This window comes from Aulostomus chinensis, chromosome 9 (genome assembly GCF_037954235.1).
Source record: "Aulostomus chinensis isolate RoL2024-O1b breed Wild chromosome 9, RoL_Achi_v1.0, whole genome shotgun sequence".
NCBI classification, from domain to species: domain Eukaryota; kingdom Metazoa; phylum Chordata; class Actinopteri; order Syngnathiformes; family Aulostomidae; genus Aulostomus; species Aulostomus chinensis.
In genome coordinates this window covers 1,070,001-1,090,088 of record NC_141328.1, presented here as the reverse complement: position 1 = coordinate 1,090,088, position 20,088 = coordinate 1,070,001, and the positions used below count along the sequence as shown (strand labels likewise).

At 49.9% G+C, this 20,088-nt stretch overlaps 1 protein-coding gene across 1 annotated transcript in view; it reads left to right on the top strand.

Annotated features, from left to right (window-relative positions):
* The first annotated feature begins 4,793 nt into the window (after positions 1-4,793).
* Positions 4,794-20,088, top strand: part of plxnb3 (plexin B3) — a 65,619-nt gene continuing 50,324 nt past the window's right edge. Inside the window, exon 1 of the mRNA XM_086212939.1 lies at positions 4,794-5,002. The gene's annotated coding sequence lies outside the window, so the exon portion shown is untranslated. The remainder of the gene's footprint in view (positions 5,003-20,088) is intronic.

Below are 20,088 nucleotides of genomic sequence, written 5' to 3'. Positions count from 1 at the left end.
GAGCTGCTGCTGGAGCTGCTGCTGGAGCTCCTGCTGGAGCTGCTGCTGCTGCTGCTGCTGCTGCTGGAGCTGCTGCTGCTGCTGCTGGAGCTGCTGCTGCTGCTGCTGGAGCTCCTGCTGGAGCTGCTGCTGCTGCTGCTGCTGCTGCTGGAGCTACTGCTGCTGCTGCTGCTGCTGGAGCTGCTGCTGCTGCTGCTGCTGCTGCTGCTGCTGCTGCTGGAGCTGCTGCTGCTGCTGCTGGAGCTGCTGCTGGAGCTCCTGCTGGAGCTGCTGCTGCTGCTGCTGCTGCTGCTGCTGCTGCTGGAGCTGCTGCTGCTGCTGCTGCTGCTGCTGGAGCTGCTGCTGCTGCTGCTGCTGCTGCTGGAGCTGCTGCTGGAGCTGCTGCTGCTGCTGCTGGAGCTGCTGCTGCTGCTGCTGCTGCTGCTGGAGCTGCTGCTGGAGCTGCTGCTGCTGCTGCTGGAGCTGCTGCTGCTGCTGCTGGAGCTGCTGCTGCTGGAGCTGCTGCTGCTGCTGCTGGAGCTGCTGCTGCTGCTGCTGGAGCTCCTGCTGGAGCTGCTGCTGCTGCTGGAGCTCCTGCTGGAGCTGCTGCTGCTGCTGCTGCTGCTGCAGGAGCTCCTGCTGGAGCTCCTGCTGCTGCTGCTGGAGCTCCTGCTGGAGCTGCTGCTGCTGCTGCTGGAGCTCCTGCTGGAGCTGCTGCTGCTGCTGCTGGAGCTCCTGCTGGAGCTGCTGCTGCTGCTGGAGCTGCTGCGTCCGTGTCTCTAAACAACTGAGAGAGAAAAGTATGTAATCTCTGAACTGCTCCCCATTCTATTGCTCTCAAGCTAATGCTAGCCAGCTAAAGCTAGTGAGCTCATGTTAGCATGTGCCCCAGCTTCTGTTCTGAAAACAAACCAGCTGATCATCAGATGTGAGATGATTGATGGATAAATAAAGAAAGATTCACATCAGACCTCCGCCTGACAGCTGCGCAGGCGAAGGTCAAAGGTTAAAGAGCTCACACACCTAAGAATCAGATGATATTTTTACATGTTGTCATCTGAAACCAGCTGTTACTTTACTCTGAAAATCCTGTGAAATGACTTCCTATTTGACCTGTGTCTGATGTCCACACAGCCGTCTTCAAGATAGTCACATGACCACCAAGGTAGTCGACCCATGCTGAGGTCTGAGGTCATGACAAACAAATTTTTTCAAATGTGCCGATTTGAATCTTTTATTCTTTGTATAATCAGCTGTTTTTACTGAAACTGTTTGTGATAAACTGATCAACGTTGATCAATCACATGGTCACTAAATCAATGAAATCTGTATCTTAATAAGGAAAACACATTTTATCGCGTAATGATGAAGAAAACGTGATATTAGAGGAGGAGGAGGATGCCCTGATCTTTATTGTGAATCAATAAATAAAAATTATCAATATTATTGATTTTTGATTGTTTCCGTCCATTTTCTATTCCGGTTCATGGGGGTGGAGCCTATCCCAGCGTCAACGGGCGAGAGGCAGGGTTCACCCTGGACAGGTCACCAGGGGATCGAACCAGTGATCCTTTAGTTGCTCGACTGGAAAGGAGTTTGACACCTGAAGGAAGTGGAACGTGAACATCGGTGGAGCGAAACATGTTGTCGTTGGTTACTCACTGCATCAGTAAGCAGAAACAGGAAGTCACCTGTAGCCCAACCCCCTGTCTGAGTTGTGTGTTTGAAGGAAATGTCAGAGTTCGTCAGAACAACACCGACAGAAAGCCAGTTTCATAATTTATGATTGAGTTTATCTCTGAGAGATGGACGCCAACTCCAGTCGGACAATCGTTCTGGTGTGAAAGAGCCCAGAGGCAAACCCTCAGATTCAAAGATGACTCAGACCTGCTAAGCAGACGTGAAGTGTGTCTGTAGTGCAACAGGAAGTGGTCATCTCCTGGTTCCTCCACCAGCAGGAAGTGGTCATCTCCTGGTTCCTCCACCAGCAGGAAGTGGTCATCTCCTGGTTCCTCCACCAGCAGGAAGTGGTCATCTCCTGGTTCCTCCACCAGCAGGACGTGGTCATCTCCTGGTTCCTCCACCAGCAGGAAGTGGTCATCTCCAGGTTCCTCCACCTTCCTCCACCAGCAGGAAGTGGTCATCTCCTGGTTCCTCCACCTTCCTCCACCAGCAGGAAGTGGTCATCTCCTGGATCCTCCACCTTCCTCCACCAGCAGGAAGTGGTCATCTCCTGGTTCCTCCACCAGCAGGAAGTGGTCATCTCCTGGTTCCTCCACCAGCAGGAAGTGGTCATCTCCTGGTTCCTCCACCTTCCTCCACCAGCAGGAAGTGGTCATCTCCTGGTTCCTCCACCAGCAGGAAGTGGTCATCTCCTGGTTCCTCCACCAGCAGGAAGTGGTCATCTCCTGGTTCCTCCACCAGCAGGAAGTGGTCATCTACTGGTTCCTCCACCAGCAGGAAGTGGTCATCTCCAGGTTCCTCCACCAGCAGGAAGTGGTCATCTCCTGGTTCCTCCACCTTCCTCCACCAGCAGGAAGTGGTCATCTCCTGGATCCTCCACCTTCCTCCACCAGCAGGAAGTGGTCATCTCCTGGTTCCTCCACCAGCAGGAAGTGGTCATCTCCTGGTTCCTCCACCAGCAGGAAGTGGTCATCTCCTGGTTCCTCCACCTTCCTCCACCAGCAGGAAGTGGTCATATCCTGGTTCCTCCACCAGCAGGAAGTGGTCATCTCCTGGTTCCTCCACCAGCAGGAAGTGGTCATCTCCTGTTTCCTCCTCCAACAGGAAGTGGTCATCTCCTGGTTCCTCCACCAACAGGAAGTGGTCATCTCCTGGTTCCTCCACCAGCAGGAAGTGGTCATCTCCTGTTTCCTCCTCCAACAGGAAGTGGTCATCTCCTGGTTCCTCCACCAGCAGGAAGTGGTCATCTCCTGGTTCCTCCACCAGCAGGAAGTGGTCATCTACTGGTTCCTCCACCAGCAGGAAGTGGTCATCTCCAGGTTCCTCCACCAGCAGGAAGTGGTCATCTCCTGGTTCCTCCACCTTCCTCCACCAGCAGGAAGTGGTCATCTCCTGGATCCTCCACCTTCCTCCACCAGCAGGAAGTGGTCATCTCCTGGATCCTCCACCTTCCTCCACCAGCAGGAAGTGGTCATCTCCTGGTTCCTCCACCAGCAGGAAGTGGTCATCTCCTGGTTCCTCCACCAGCAGGAAGTGGTCATCTCCTGTTTCCTCCTCCAACAGGAAGTGGTCATCTCCTGGTTCCTCCACCAACAGGAAGTGGTCATCTCCTGGTTCCTCCAGCAACAGGAAGTGGTCGTCCCCTGGTTCCTCCAGCAACAGGAAGTGGTCATCCCCTGGTTCCTCCACCAGCAGGAAGTGGTCATCGCCTGGTTCCTCCACCAACAGGAAGTGGTCATCTCCTGGTTCCTCCAGCAACAGGAAGTGGTCATCTCCTGGTTCCTCCAGCAACAGGAAGTGGTCATCCCCTGGTTCCTCCAGCAACAGGAAGTGGTCATCCCCTGGTTCCTCCACCAACAGGAAGTGGTCATCCCCTGGTTCCTCCACCAACAGGAAGTGGTCATCCCCTGGTTCCTCCACCAACAGGAAGTGGTCATCTCCTGGTTCCGCCCCCAGCAGCCAATAGGATCGCTCCATGTGATTGTGGTGATTGAACCAGTAAATCAGCTCTGGTGAACAGAAGTTGATGATCTTCCAGGTTCAGTTCATCAAGATCATCTTCACTGATGAACCCTCTGATGATGCTGGAAGCCTGGATGCTACGTTAGCAGTGCTAAGCTAACGTTAGCTATGAAGGAGCTACACCAGGGTCACATGACTTCAAGGTCACCACCACTGAGCCTCAGGCTTCTTGATGTAGAACTGAACCTCCACCATCCACCGGTCTGGTGTTTGCTGGTGGATCTGATGTAGAACTGAACCTCCACCATCCACCAGTCTGGTGTTTACTGGTGGATCTGATGTAGAACTGAACCTCCACCATCCACCGGTCTGGTGTTTACTGGTGGATCTGATGTAGACCTGAACCTCCACCATCCACCGGTCTGGTGTTTACTGGTGGATCTGATGTAGAACTGAACCTCCACCATCCACCGGTCTGGTGTTTACTGGTGGATCTGATGTAGAACTGAACCTCCACCATCCACCGGTCTGGTGTTTGCTGGTGGATCTGATGTAGAACTGAACCTCCATCATCCACCGGTCTGGTGTTTACTGGTGGATCTGATGTAGAACTGAACCTCCACCATCCACCGGTCTGGTGTTTACTGGTGGATCTGATGTAGAACTGAACCTCCATCATCCACCGGTCTGGTGTTTACTGGTGGATCTGATGTAGAACTGAACCTCCACCATCCACCGGTCTGGTGTTTACTGGTGGATCTGATGTAGAACTGAACCTCCACCATCCACCGGTCTGGTGTTTACTGGTGGATCTGATGTAGACCTGAACCTCCACCATCCACCGGTCTGGTATTACTGGTGGATCTGATGTAGAACTTAACCTCCAACATCCACCGGTCTGGTGTTTACTGGTGGATCTGATGTAGAACTGAACCTCCACCATCCACCGGTCTGGTGTTTACTGGTGGATCTGATGTAGAACTGAACCTCCAACATCCACCGGTCTGGTGTTTACTGGTGGATCTGATGTAGACCTGAACCTCCAACATCCACCGGTCTGGTGTTTACTGGTGGATCTGATGTAGAACTGAACCTCCAACATCCACCGGTCTGGTGTTTACTGGTGGATCTGATGTAGAACTGAACCTGCTGATATCTTCAGCTGCTGAACCGGATCCCGGACCGCCCGCTGCAGGTCGTTGGTTTCATTCCCTACAGGAGCGTCAGAAACCCTCGGCGCTGCGGGGCGGGGCCGGGTCTCTGTCGGACCTGTTGTGCGGCTCGCGCTTCCACCGCGGAGGTTTTTCTCTCTGTGGGAGTCGGGAAGTTTCTCCGGGCGGGTTGGATCCGGACGGATCGCGGAGCCCACCGACCTCAGGTGAGTGCGATCTGGATCCCGAACTTGAAGGCTACGAGTGTCCCGGAGCCGCAGGAAGGAGAGCGAGCGCGAGCCAGGCGTGTCCAGCAGCGACGCGTCTGGCTCGCGCTCGCAAATTGAACCGTTCTGGACTCGGCGGGGTTCTCCTGGTCTGGGTCACTGAGGGGAGCGACGCAACAAGTTCTCGGAACATCGAGCGAAACTCCTCAGTTCGGCTCCCACAGTTTATTCGTCCGGTCGTTTTCCGTGTCGGTTCACCCGGTTTTAGTCCCCGTTGCCGTTAAACGCGGAGCGGCAAGTTTTAAAGTGGAGATGTTCTAATTGTGTTTGGTTGGTCAGAACCGAACCAGACCGAAACCTCTGAGCCCAACTGGAAGTTGTGATCGTGTCGGTGCGGCAGCCTGTCCCGGCGGGGCACGGATCAGCCCGCAGCCGCATGCTGAATAGCTGACATTCCAACACACACACACACACACACACACACACACGGCGGAGCGTTTTTTTGGCACGAGTGAATTTAGAAGTCACCTTTTGAGTCGACGTGAGTCCGAGTCACGTGACTTGTAGTCCAGCAGTTCTGAAACAGTCCAAGAAATTGATTACTTTTAATAAATGGAAACAACACCGATGTTTGCTGGCGTGCTTGTCACATGTTGGTATGTGTTGTCATAGATGACACATGTATGTAGTTCCATGTGATCGTGTGACTGAGTGATTGGCAGGTGGTCGCTCCTTTCAGCACCAAATCTGTCAACCTGCCCATCAGTTAGAAGCCCCGCCCATCAGAGGCATCTGGCTCCACCCATCACTCTTCTGTGGCAGGAATGCCCTGGCTTGTTTGTGTTCTGTTGGCCAATCAGGGTCATTGTGGGTGGAGCTAAGCCCATAATCACCTGATGCCTCGAACCATAGCTCAATCGTCCTCAGGTGAATAGATTCGTATTCGCCGTCAGTCGCTACAACGACTGAGGTCACAATCAAACATTTGAATCTTTGTTGAAACAGAATTTTCAGTGTTCAGGGCGCTGCTAGCTAACTAGCTAACTGGCTGGCTAACTAGCTGGCTAACTGGCGCAGAGGCTGGTGCTGTATCATGTAGCTATGGGACATTGAAAGGGGCTGCACACTCAACGCGGAGGGGCGGGGAACGCCGGTTGCCTAACAGTGATCTCCACCTGTAACCCCAAGGAACCACCGCGGGAATCGACCAAGACGCTTGAGGTTGAACATCAGGGGTCTCCAGGCCTGAGTGGGGGATCACCACTGCAGGTGATCTGTGTGCAGGGGTGAAAGGGAGCCGGAACGGAGTTGCGTTAAAAAAGGAGGAGAAGGGAGCTGTCAAAATCCCATTTTAAATAAAGAAAACGACGTCTGGTTTCACACTGAACGCGGCGCGCTGCACGGGGTGGGGCGCAAGCACGCACAGCACTACCTAGTTGCTGGGCTTGGTTTGCGCTCATTTGACGTCACAGCGCGTCCACATACACAATGAATGAACTTCCCCGCGCAGCCTGCGCCTTGCACGTTCAGTGTGAAACCGCCTTGACACGGGCTGCGTCCCAATTGCCAAGTACCAACCTACGTCCTCCTGCTACGTCCTTCTGCTACGTCCTCCTGCTACGACCTAAACACGGCGGCACCATTCAGACACCCTAGAAGATTGGTGGTGAAGCACGACCTCTGCTGGCAGAGCACAGATACCACAATTAGGTAGACAGCACCAACGAAAGCCCCACCTGCTGGCCTGACTGTGGTACTGCACTCCACTCTGAGCTCCTTTCCCTCATTCTCTATTATTAAGCACATTAACGCACCTTTAGTCAACAACGACTATAAATGTTGGTGTTCATCAGAATGGAGACTGTTGGTGGCGCTAACTTGGCTTGAGGGTCCACAAGTTTTTAGGGGACGAAGAAGAAGTCCGCGGTGCATTGTGGGCCATAGGTTGCTCCGTAGGATGCACCTGAACCGACCTACAATGTGGGCGTGTTTAGGCTGGAATTTAGGTTGAAGTAGGTCGCTACTCACGCCAGTTGTGGTTTGGGACAGCCTGCGACCTGCTCTGAGACCTGCGATCAGACCTGCTTGGTAATTGGGACGCAACGACGGAGTCGTGCCCATGAGCGCATCTCCGCATGCGAGGCGTTTCTGGTTGGCTGACAGATGGAAACCTGGGTCACATTACCAGCATTGTTAGTTTTGATTGGTTAAAACCACACTGTTCTGCTTTCACGGAACGAAAAAAAGAGAAAGAAAACAAAACAGAGGGCAAAATCAAAGAACTCGGCTGCTGGCGACCTGCTTTGGCTCAATGCAACGTAAAATAAGTGACATGTTTAAGAGAAAATGTGACAGCGTTGAAGAAGCAGGAGAGAAAGTTAGCAAAATGAGACCCACGGAAGACTGAGACTAAGTAAGTGTGAGAAGATGTGATAACGAGTGTAGTGTTCTCCAGCTCGCCACCCCGTAGAACATCGCTGGGATGGCGAGCTGGAGAACATTCAGGTCTCGTGGCCCTGCGTGGTCTGATCAGTCTCAGGTTCTTAATCTGATTCAGTTCTCGGAAATGTTGAGATCACCCCCGCCGCCCCCCGTCAGCTGATGAAGCTTCAGGGTGCTGGAATGAAACGATACTTTGTCATCTCCTGGTGAGAGGACGGCACCCTCTGTAGCCCAGAGACCTGACTGGAGTGACATCATCAGGTCACATGACTACACAGGCTGCACCGGTGACATCATCATCATCATCATCATCATCATCATCATCAGGGTGATGAAGATGAATCAACTACAATGTCCGTTTGACTAATCTGAGGATTTAGTCTATCTCCTTAATCACCTCTGAGCACCCTCACAGGTCTGACCCGCCCCCTAGCATCAGTCCTGACCCCGCCCATACACAGTCACACCCCCACTCCCAAGACAGTCAGGACTCTGACCTCAGCCTGAAGGTCTGCGAGGCTCCGCCCATCACCTTGACATTAGTGGTGGTTGTAGTTTAAACTGACCCCAGATCAGCTGGTGGAGTGAGAACTGAAGGTTCGGAACCTTCACTCACGTCTGATTCAGCAGAGACACTTTGTTGCTGTGACTTCAAGGAACAGAAGTTTCCTTTAACCTTGTGTGTGTGTGAGTGTGTGTGAGTGTGTGTGTGTGTGAGTGTGAGTGAGTGTGAGTGAGTGTGTGTGAGTGTGTGTGTGTGTGAGTGTGAGTGAGTGTGTGTGTGAGTGAGTGTGTGTGAGTGAGTGTGAGTGTGAGTGAGTGTGTGTGTGTGTGAGTGTGAGTGAGTGTGTGTGAGTGTGTGTGTGTGTGAGTGTGAGTGAGTGTGTGTGTGTGTGTGAGTGAGTGTGAGTGAGTGTGTGTGAGTGAGTGTGTGTGAGTGAGTGTGTGTGAGTGAGTGTGTGTGAGTGTGTGTGAGTGAGTGTGAGTGTGTGTGAGTGAGTGTGTGTGAGTGAGTGTGAGTGTGTGTGAGTGTGAGTGTGTGTGAGTGAGTGTGAGTGTGAGTGTGTGTGAGTGAGTGTGTGTGTGAGTGTGTGTGAGTGTGTGTGAGTGAGTGTGAGTGTGATTGAGTGAGTGTGTGTGAGTGTGTGTGAGTGAGTGTGAGTGTGTGTGTGTGAGTGTGTGTGAGTGAGTGTGAGTGTGAGTGTGTGTGAGTGAGTGTGTGTGTGTGAGTGTGAGTGTGTGTGAGTGTGTGTGTGAGTGTGTGTGTGTGAGTGTGTGTGTGAGTGTGTGTGAGTGTGTTTGTGTGAGTGTGTGTGTGAGTGTGTGTGAGTGAGTGTGTGTGAGTGAGTGTGTGAGTGTGTGTGAGTGTGTGTGAGTGAGTGTGAGTGTGTGTGAGTGAGTGTGTGAGTGTGTGTGAGTGAGTGTGAGTGTGTGTGAGTGAGTGTGTGTGTGAGTGTGTGTGAGTGAGTCTGTGAGTGTGTGAGTGATTAACAGTTTCTGATACAATCTGCCGACCATCTGTTTAACGACACACACCACATTGTGTGTGTGTGTGTTCTCCTGGGGGTATGTTTATGTATTACATGTATTATGTATGTGAACATACCTCCGCACGTACTGGTGTGTGTGGGTGTGGGTATGTTGGCTTGTGTGTGTGCATGTGTGTACTTGTTTGTGTGTGTGTGCGTGCATGTGTGTACTAGGGGTGTGAATCTCAGCACTGAGGACGATTCGATACACATCTCGATGCACTGCCAGCGATACGATACTTTTAACGATTATAATTTTCTGCCGATACGATGCGATAATCATTTAGTTCAAATCAATGCGATTCAACATGATGCAAATAAGCAAAGAAAAAAAAAGGAATTAAATGAAGTACCCTCCGGCTCAGGCCCTAAAAAAATGTACTTCAGTTTGGTACGACAAAAGGATTTGGCTTTGTTCCTCATGGGCACTGGCAGTAAATTCAACAAAAGTGCTGTTTGTCTTTTTTACTATGCACCACTTCATGCAAATTCTTTTTGCCATCTTAAAACAGCAACAACTTTCCTCACACTTTCACATCGTCTGTGCAATCACAATAGCAGTGGTTCTCTAACTTCTAAATTTCAAGGACCATCATAATTCTGAGTCTACAAATAGAACCAAATGAACCCATGAGTGTCCTTTGGTTCCGTTTTGTAGTTACACGGATTAGACAGACCTGCCACTGTTAAGGAATCTGAATCAATAAAATCCTGAAGGATTCCAATCCCAAACCTACATCACACAAGAGCTCTGTCCTAGTCGGGTCATGTTACAGTACATTATTGAACAACTAATGCACGGCCTCACATGGTGCAAGTAAACCATTCAATGGCCATGACACTAATAAACTAACAATAATAAGAGAGAAAAACAATTAAACAATAATTACTGCTGTAAAAAGTACAGTACACAGCAACAACAAAACACTCAATGAGCAACCTGAAGGGACTTTTTCAACAGTGCAATCAATGTTTCTCCAGTGCCCAGCGAGGAGCTAGACGGGGAAGCGGGGAGGTGTCGGTAGACTTGTCGGTAGACTTGTCGGTAGACTTGTCGGTAGACTTGTCGGTAGACTTGTCGGTGATGTGGTGCGCTCTTCTTAAGTGGGTCTGCATGTTTGTCGTGCTGCCGTTGTACGGCTTCCTAACGCGGCATTCTTTGCGAATGACGGACGTTTTGTCGCGCTTTCCGTCTTTCTTTGCGAATCCGTTGTGTTTCCAAACATACGATTTAAACGTTGCGGGTGCATTAAATATAGAAGCTTCCTCGCTGCTGTTCGCGTGAACGTCCATGCTGTTTTACTAGTAGTGGATTGTTTGTGCCTCACAGCTTCCGTCCGTATTCAATACAATACGCAAAATAATGATGGTGCATTCATTGCGCCTGGGGAACAGCAGATGGGGTGAAGTTTAACATGAAGAAAACGGCGCTTGCATCGGTTTTTACCGAAACCCACCAACGCATCGAGATGAATCTAGATTTCACCCATCAAGTGCATCACACCCAGTGAATGAGCCGATGCACTCGCATCGCACACATGCACATCGATTAATATCGATTATTTTCCACACCTTTAGTGCATGTGTGTACTTGTTTGTGCGTGTGTGTGTGTGCATGTGTGTACTTGTTTGTGCGTGTGTGTGTGCATGTGTGTACTTGTTTGTGCGTGTGTGTGTGCATGTGTGTACTTGTTTGTGCGTGTGTGTGTGCATGTGTGTACTTGTTTGTGCATGTGTGTGTGCGTGCATGTGTGTACTTGTTTGTGCGTGTGTGTGTGCATGTGTGTACTTGTTTGTGCGTGTGTGTGTGCGTGCATGTGTGTACTTGTTTGTGCGTGTGTGTGTGCGTGCATGTGTGTACTTGTTTGTGCGTGTGTGTGCATGTGTGTACTTGTTTGTGCGTGTGTGTGTGCGTGCATGTGTGTACTTGTTTGTGCGTGTGTGTGCATGTGTGTACTTGTTTGTGCGTGTGTGTGTGCGTGCATGTGTGTACTTGTTTGTGCGTGTGTGTGCATGTGTGTACTTGTTTGTGCGTGTGTGTGTGCGTGCATGTGTGTACTTGTTTGTGCGTGTGTGTGTGCATGTGTGTACTTGTTTGTGCGTGTGTGTGTGTGTGCATGTGTGTACTTGCTTGTGCGTGTGTGTGTACGTGCATGTGTGTACTTGCTTGTGCGTGTGTGTGTACGTGCATGTGTGTACTTGCTTGTGCGTGTGTGTGTGCGTGCATGTGTGTACTTGCTTGTGCGTGTGTGTGTGCGTGCATGTGTGTACTTGCGTGTGTGTGTGTGTGCGTGCATGTGTGTACTTGCTTGTGCGTGTGTGTGTGCGTGCATGTGTGTACTTGCTTGTGCGTGTGGGTGTGCATGCATGTGTGTACTTGCTTGTGCGTGTGTGTGTGCGTGCATGTGTGTACTTGCTTGTGCGTGTGGGTGTGCATGCATGTGTGTACTTGCTTGTGCGTGTGTGTGTGCGTGCATGTGTGTACTTGCTTGTGCGTGTGTGTGTGCGTGCATGTGTGTACTTGCTTGTGCGTGTGTGTGTGCGTGCATGTGTGTACTTGCTTGTGCGTGTGTGTGTGCGTGCATGTGTGTACTTGCTTGTGCGTGTGTGTGTGCGTGCATGTGTGTACTTGCTTGTGCGTGTGTGTGTTCTGATCTGATCACTTCAAGGCATCCAGGCATTTCCAGCCACATTTTTGTGAAATCCAGGATTCCAGACGAGAGTCCGAACCGTTCTGACTGCTGCTGGGAGAACCGTTGAAGACCTGTTGGTCCCATTTGGTTCTGAACCTGTCAGGTCTTTGCCTCCTGCTTCCTGTTGTCTCCTCATCAGGAGGTTTCTGGCATGCGGTCAGCGTGCTGGCGTGTGCTCGTGTCACTGAGATCAAATAATCTGCCGTTGCTGTGAGACTTGAGTCGCTGCGGCGGCGCTGCTACAATGAAGCATTGAAACGTGACATTCAACAAGTTGAGCAGCAGATTCCCAGAATCATGATGTCATCACTGAATCCTCCAGACCCCCCGACCTGTTACCACAGAGGTCTGATGATGTCATCAGGTCATGATAAATGTTATACAGCAGCACTGTTCATCAATATTCAAATATCAGACAGATCGTTTCATTTTGAACATACGTATCAGCTTCGCTGACTTTACTTTGCTGGCCGCGGTGGGCCGTCCTACCATGCTGCTGCACGCTGCCACCGCCACCGCCACCGGCCTTTAGCTGCAAAGGTGGAGGTAGACGTCAACTGACCTACTCAAACCTGCTCAGCTCCCACGTGGAGAAACCGACCCGTTAATATGCTCAATCCTCCCAGATCCAGAGGCAGCGCAACTTCAAAGGCTCCCACTGTGTGTGTGTGTGTGTGTGTGTGTGTGTGTGTGTGTGTGTGTGTGTGTGTGTGTGAGATTCATCTGTTCCTGGAGATGAAAGAGTTGCTGGTTCGATTCCTCTGGGATCTCAGCCGCCTGCTGCTGATAGACCAGGACGACACACACACACACCCTGAGGGAGTGTGTGTGTTTCTGTATTTGTGAGAACACATTCACAGAAGGATGTGTGTGTGTGTTTGTGTGTGTGTGTGTGTGTGTGTGTGTGTGTGTAGTTTCTCTTCATCCCATTGGATTTGCAGTTCATTGTGTTTTTCTTGTTGTGCATAAACTTGAACAAACTCTTTCATGTCGTGTTAAACGCTGGTGTTTGGAGGCTCTGACGAGTTTCATCATCCAATCAGATCAGAAACGCGTTGATCAATCAATCATGAAGCCGATCACATGTACATCTCCTGCCGGAGTCCTGATGGACAGTTTTTTACCTCGAGTCTCTTGGAGGATTTTGCTCTTCTCCACCACTGCTTAACTACCACTAATAATGTTTAACTACTGCTAAAACTTAACTACCACTACTGTTTAACTGCTACTTCTACTGCTGTTTAACGCTCATCAAGAGTTATTTTATCTTCAATTAGCTGTTGTTGCTGAATGTTAAGCTGTTGTGGGTGTGGTCTATGAGTGTGGACCAATCACAGGTACTCATGAGTGCTAAAGCTTGCTAGTTCGTTAGTTGCCAGTTTGCAGTAGCATTCTCTCTCACCAGTAAGCTAGTATGCTTCAGTCACATGAACTAGCATTCTTCAGACGCTTGAGCTAGCATGCTTCAGTCACACGAGCTAGCATTGCTTCAGACGCTTGAGCTACCATGCTTCAGCTGCATGAGCTAGCATGCTTCAGTCACATGAGCTAGCAGGCTTCAGACGCTTGAGCTAGCAGGCTTCAGACGCTTGAGCTAGCGTGCTTCAGTCACATGAGCTAGCATTGCTTCAGATGCTTGAGCTAGCATGCTTCGGACGCTTGAGTTTGCATGCTTTGGCCTTGGTAGCTGATGCTAACTCTGGTCAGCTTCCACACTCTCACACCACTGGGCCTGGACCCATGCTGCCAAATCCTCCTGAAATCTGCTGCTAGCTGGACGGGTCTGTAGCTACGCTGGACTCAGCGGAACAGCAACGATCAGCTCGTCCTCCATTTTCTGACTCATCAGGATGTCAGGGACGACAGGAGAAACTTTGCACTGGTCGAATATTTTCAACTTCTGTGAATGTGCAAAGAGGTTTTGAATTAAGAATATTAATATGCACGGTTACTACATATTAATACATATTAAACATTAATTGCAAATGTATTTGTCATATAGTTGTGAGTACTGCACATATGGTGAAGGGTTGGTTCTACTGAGGTTCTAATGAGGTTCTAATGAAGGTCTGAGTGTCTTGGGTGTGTTCGATGCTTGTGACCTGACAGAGAGAGACGATGTCACAAAGACTTTGGGCGGATGGTGGTGGTGGTGGGGGCTATTGTTCATCCCAGATTAGGGCGTGGCCTCCAAACAGATTAGACTAACCCACACACACACACACACACACACACACACACACACACTCTAGCGCATACACACACACACACACACACGCTCTCTCTCTCTCTCACACACACACACACACACACACACACACACACACACACACACACACTCTGTCAAGTGTGAATGAAGCGTCCTTGATCGCACCAACTGCTGAGCCCCCACCCCAGATCCCCATCCCTTGTGTGTGTGTGTGTGTGTGTGTGTGTGTGTGTGTGTGTGTGTGTGTGTGTGTGTGTGTGTGTGTGGGATCATGCCGCTGTGTGTGTAGCTGCAGGTGATATTAATAATCCATAAAGCGGCTGGTTTCTCCCGATTGCTCCCCGCGGAGGCAACACACACACACACACACACACACACACACACACACACACACACACACACACACACAAGCACATGCTTGTTACTCAGTGTTTATGAGGACATTATGTAAAGTTATACACCCTCAAACTCAAAGCGAACCATCCAAAATTGTCTGATGTAAACCTGGACCAGGACCAGGACCCTGAGACAATCGTCCTCGTACTCCATGAGGTCTAAAATCTATTGTTGATCGTCACAAAGACAGATTTTCAGCCACATGGCTAACCAGCTGTCTCACTGCCTGAAAGCTAGATGGGATGTTGGAGTCATCACTTTTGTGTGTGTGTGTGTGTGTGTATGTGTGTGTGTGTGTGTGTGTGTGTGTTCTCAGAGAACTTTTCCAGGAACTTTATGTGCCTTACGTGGAGGAAATGGAGTCAAAATTTGGTTTTTGACCTCAGAAAGTCTAAAAACTGTCATCGTTACTCAGACGGCCGTCTGTCAGGGATGGCAACAGTTCTGGAGTTTGACCTTTTCTCTGAGGCGTGTGAATAACAGCACTGAGGTGCTACATGCTCCAACTCAATGTTCTGAGTGAGCAGGAGGCTGCTGAAGCTGTGCTGAGCGTCTCTTAGTGTCACTGAGCGTCTCTTAGTGTCACTGAGCGTCTCTTAGTGTCACTGAGCATCTCTTGGTGTCACAGAGCGTCTCTAAGTGTCACTGAGTGTCTCTTAGTGTCACTGAGCGTCTCTTAGTGTCACTGAGCGTCTCTAAGTGTCACTGAGCGTCTCTTGGTGTCACTGAGCGTCTCTAAGTGTCACTGAGTGTCTCTTAGTGTCACTGAGCGTCTCTAAGTGTCACTGAGCGTCTCTTAGTGTCACTGAGCGTCTCTTAGTGTCACTGAGTGTCTCTTAGTGTCACTGAGCGTCTCTTAGTGTCACTGAGTGTCTCTTAGTGTCACTGAGCGTCTCTTGGTGTCACTGAGCGTCTCTAAGGGTCACTGAGCGTCACGTGATGCAGTGAAGGATAAAAGTTATCTACAGCTGGGAAAAGAGGTGAGGCTGAGAGACCATCTGGTGCGTCAAGGCCACTGTCGCTGCTGACATCCCACCTTTGGAAAATATACTAATATAACTTTTGCACTTCTTTTTTTAAATTTCAAAACAGTGAAAGCAGAATGGAACAAAACATTAAAGAGGTGTTTTTCTCTTTTTGTGAACTTATGCAATTTTGCTATATGTTGATTTGATAGTGTGTGTGTGTGTGTGTGTGTGTGTGTGTGTGTGTGTGTGTGTGAGAGAGAGAGAGAGAGAGAGGAAGAGAGGGACATTTAGTTCACACTACAGGACCAAAAATCATCCCCATGGTTAATAATTGGTATGTGCCTCTGATGGTCGTTGCCATGGTGATGAAAGCAATAACCACGGTGATGAAGAATATGGCTGATGGCGAGAATACAGGGAGCTTCGTCTGATAGTAATAACAACTCAATGAGTGTGTGTGTGTGTGTGTGTGTGTGTGTGTGTGTGTGTGTGTGTGTGTGTGTGTGTGTGTGTGTGTGTGTAATTGGCTGCTGTAAAAAATTCTCTTTGAAGTTGAAGTGAAAGTCAGTGAAACAGTCATCTGGTAGAAAATCCAGAACCAGTCAGGTGTTCTCTCCTGAATGAAACTGATCCTGCCCTACCTGCAGGGACCCTTCTGTACCTGGGAGGACCCTCCTGTACCTGCAGGGACCCTTCTGTACCTGGGAGGACCCTCCTGTACCTGCAGGGACCCTCCTGTACCTGCAGGGACTCTCCTGTACCTGCAGGGACCCTTCTGTACCTGCAGGGACCCTTCTGTACCTGCAGGGACCCTCCTGTACCTGCAGGAACCCTTCTGTACCTCGGAGGACCCTCCTGTACCTGCAGGGACCCTTCTGTACCTGGGAGGACGCTCCTGTACCTGCAGGGACCTTCCTGTACCTGCAGGGACCCTTCTGTACCTGCAGAGACCCTCCTGTACCTGCAGGGACTTTCCTGTACCTGGGAGGACCCTTCTGTACCTGCAGGGACTCTCCTGTACCTGGGAGGACCCTTCTGTACCTGCAGGGACTCTCCTGTACCTGGGAGGACCCTTCTGTACCTGCAGGGACTTTCCTGTACCTGGGAGGACCCTTCTGTACCTGCAGGGACTCTCCTGTACCTGGTAGGACCCTTCTGTACCTGCAGGGACTTTCCTGTACCTGCAGGGACTCTCCTGTACCTGGGAGGACCCTTCTGTACCTGCAGGGACTCTCCTGTACCTGGGAGGACCCTTCTGTACCTGCAGGGACTCTCCTGTACCTGCAGGGACTCTCCTGTACCTGCAGGGACTCTCCTGTACCTGGGAGGACCCTCCTGAAGGTACAGGTGATTTTTATTTGTATTTTTTGTCGTTGTCTGAAACGACTCAAACATTTTCAATCTGTGAGAACAGGAAGTCATCAGCAGCTGATAGCAGCTCTGCTTCTACAAGGGTGCTGATGCAACACTCAGGTTTGATGTAACTACGGTTGCAGTACTGTTGGGCTCGATTGCAGTATCTCTCACACACACACACACACACACACACACACACACACACACACACACACACGTTCATGTTGATCTGACAGTAGAACCCATCAGTGTTTGTCTAAGTGTGTCGGTCATGCGTCCTTAAGTGATAGCAGAATCCTGCGTCTCCTTTTGTCCTGGGAAAGGACACCCCCTTCACACACACACACACACACACACACACACACACACACACACACACACACACACACACACACACACACAAACACAACTGACCATGGCCCGTTGCCCCGGCAACACCCGGCTGTTCTCAGCTGATACTTTGTCCCCTCACTGAAACGACGTTTCACTGATCTCTGCGTGACATCACGTCCAGGCTGCTGGGTGTTCACCGCACGTCCCTCCACTGCGGGACTGTCGGAACAAACTTTATTGAAAACAGGATCTTTACTGACTGATCTGGTTTCATTGAAACTTCAGGCTTTGACACAGTGTCTTTATTTAAATGAACAAAGACTCAACAGACAAAAGGAGTGAATTTAAATTAACTTTATTGAAAGACTTGGGGTGAACAGTGTTAATGAACAGTCAGGCTTCAAACACAGAGGCTTTATTTAAACACAAGTCTGCTGACAAAGACACAAAACGGCGAATCATGATGACGTTTAATGAAAGAACCAAGTTCATTCAGCCGATTCAAAAAGGCTTTATTGACAGGACGGAGCGTTCGTGTTGACAGGACCGCTCCTTCAGGAAGAGACGACATGAGTGTAGTGAGATGGCGAGGTGAAGTGGGTCAGCGGCAGCGTGTGTGCGTGTACTTGTACATGTATGTGAGTACACATTTCAGATTTGGCTCTAGGTTCAGAATAGAGCTGAGTTGTGGCTCCGTTGAGTGTGTGTGTGTGTGTGTGTGTGTGTGTGTGTGTGTGTGTGTGTGTGTGTGTGTGTGTAATGATGGAGGAAGTTCCTCCCGCTGAGCTGAATGGGCTGTATTTACTGTCCTCTGTTTCCATTTCCTCGCCTGGTCCGGCCTCTTCCTTCCTCCTTCCTGTCCGTCTGTCTAACTTTCGTCTCCTTCATGCGATTGTGAAGTACAGCGTTTCTGTGGGTTTATTCTAGATTTACTTGTTTCTTGTTCATCAACTGTCAGTAAAACCTGGTAGCAACTGTGACAGCCAGGAAATACAGTCGACCTGTGCTGACCTCCATCGGTGAGGTCAGGAGATCCTGAGGTTTGCCAGAATTGTATAAAAAAAATCGCGCGTCATGCAGCAGAGGTCCAGGTCATGGATGGGAAGCAGCTCAAACATCATTTAGTGTAATACCAGAAGCTGTTACCATGGTAACAGCCGGTGTGGTTAAACCCACAGTTTGAAGGATCATAAAACACTGAGATTCATTTTGAAGACAGTAAATGAGGGCGTGTCCCTGCAAGGTTCCAGCTCCTCTCCACGTGGAATAATGGTGGTGTCTCCGCCATCACAGCCACAATTGCAGTCTGACAGCTGAGTGTGTGTGTGTGTGTGTGTGTGTGATTGTGTAATTGGTATGTTGGCGTGTGCAGCTGTCTCTAGCCGCCGGCGTCTGTTACACCCCAACTTAGAAACCTATGTGTTCATTCTGCTCTCGCTCTTATTGAGGCGTCAGCAGCTTCACTCGACTGGAGGAACATGAAATGAATCCACTAAGAAAATGTGAGTTCATCTGGACGCTAATTTATGAACATGAAGTTTCTCTGTAACATTTTATGTGAATAAAATCGGTCGTCTGTCTTTCAGCAGGAGAGCGTGGTAACCTTCAGAGCTGTGGGTCATCACAGTTGCGTCCGATATGAAAGCCTCTTTTTGAATCATTTCCAACCATCAGATTCCCAGTGGAGTGTTGTCGTGCGCCGATGTCACTGTGCACACTGAAGTTGATGGTTAAATCGTAAAGTTCCCGCCTCCAGGAACAGTCGTGAGTGTTGAGCGACCACATTTGAGGCTCATTCAAAGAATAAAGGTGCAGACGCACATTTGGACCGATAAATCGATACTGGAATGTTCTTGCCCCCTCGCGTCGTTCTCCTCCTTAATAAACCGGCCCTCAGTGATAAACGTTTGGCGGCGTTCTCCCGGAACATCATCTTCATCCTGGAATACCACATGATCAACCACAGATGAACCGCTTCAGAAACCTCATCTTGAGCCTCGTTGAGGACCAGCGTTCTGATGGAACCACAGTGAGGAAGCGGAACCCGTTCAAGCCAAGTCAGGTTTATTAGTTTGTCACCAAATCCCAACCAAAGTTCTGTCCTGACTCTGTCCAAGTAGAGCAGGTCCAGCACCTCCCTCCTTCAATGAACCTCCACCCAACAATTCTCCATCAGCAGCACATCCTGCAACAAACCAAAGTGCTCCAATGTTCTGGTACAAGTTTCCTTCTAAAACACGTAGAACGCTTGTAGAACGCTTGTTACACTGTAACTGCTGACTCACAGACACGATGTGTCTTAGAATCTGGAGAAGAAATCAGCATTAATGGAAAGCTGCGTGCACGTGTGTGTGTGTGTGTGTGTGTGTGTGTGTGTGTGCTCCATATATGCAGATTATGGCTCTATAAGGTCTCAGTTTGCACAGTTACAACCATCAGATTAACTCCTCAGATTAAGGAATGAAGGCAGGCAGCCTAATCTAGTGTGTGTGTGTGTGTGTGTGTGTGTGTGTGTGTGTGTGTGTGTGTGTCAGGTTTAATGGGGATTAAATTGACTGGTGGCCTATTTGGATGCTTTGCTTAAATCTACAAGCAGCTGAAATATCTGATGGATGGTTCTGCACGGTATAAGCTCCGCCCTCTAACAGGTTCCACCTGGGCACCTGGGAAACACCAGTCGTGGTCAGAGGACGTAGGCACGCAGAGCTTGCCTGCCGTGACACCACAGCATCTGTGCTCAGTCTGTTTAGAGATAGCTGCACAAACCTGTGTGTGTGTGTGTGTGTGTGTGTGTGTGTGCGCGCACCAGAGGATGATGATTTCCCACAACACGAGGTTGTTGATCAGTTCTCATACTCCAATCTCTGCATCTGTGTGACAGCTGACAGCAGCTGAGGTCACTCAGGCTCACTGGCCTCTGACCTCAGGCTGACCTGCAGCCTCCAGCTGTGTTTGGTCAACTGAGAGAAACAACCAACATCTAAGCTCCGCCCCCAAAACAAACTCAACCATCAAACTCACCAGTGTAAATGTTCACTCTGTCAAGATAGCATCCTCAAACTGTTAGAAAATATTTCATCCTTTTTTATCAAATGTTGAGGCTAGTTAGCTTAGCACAACGGCAGGTTGTGGGTGTGAAGTGTTAGCATCGGTTAGCTCA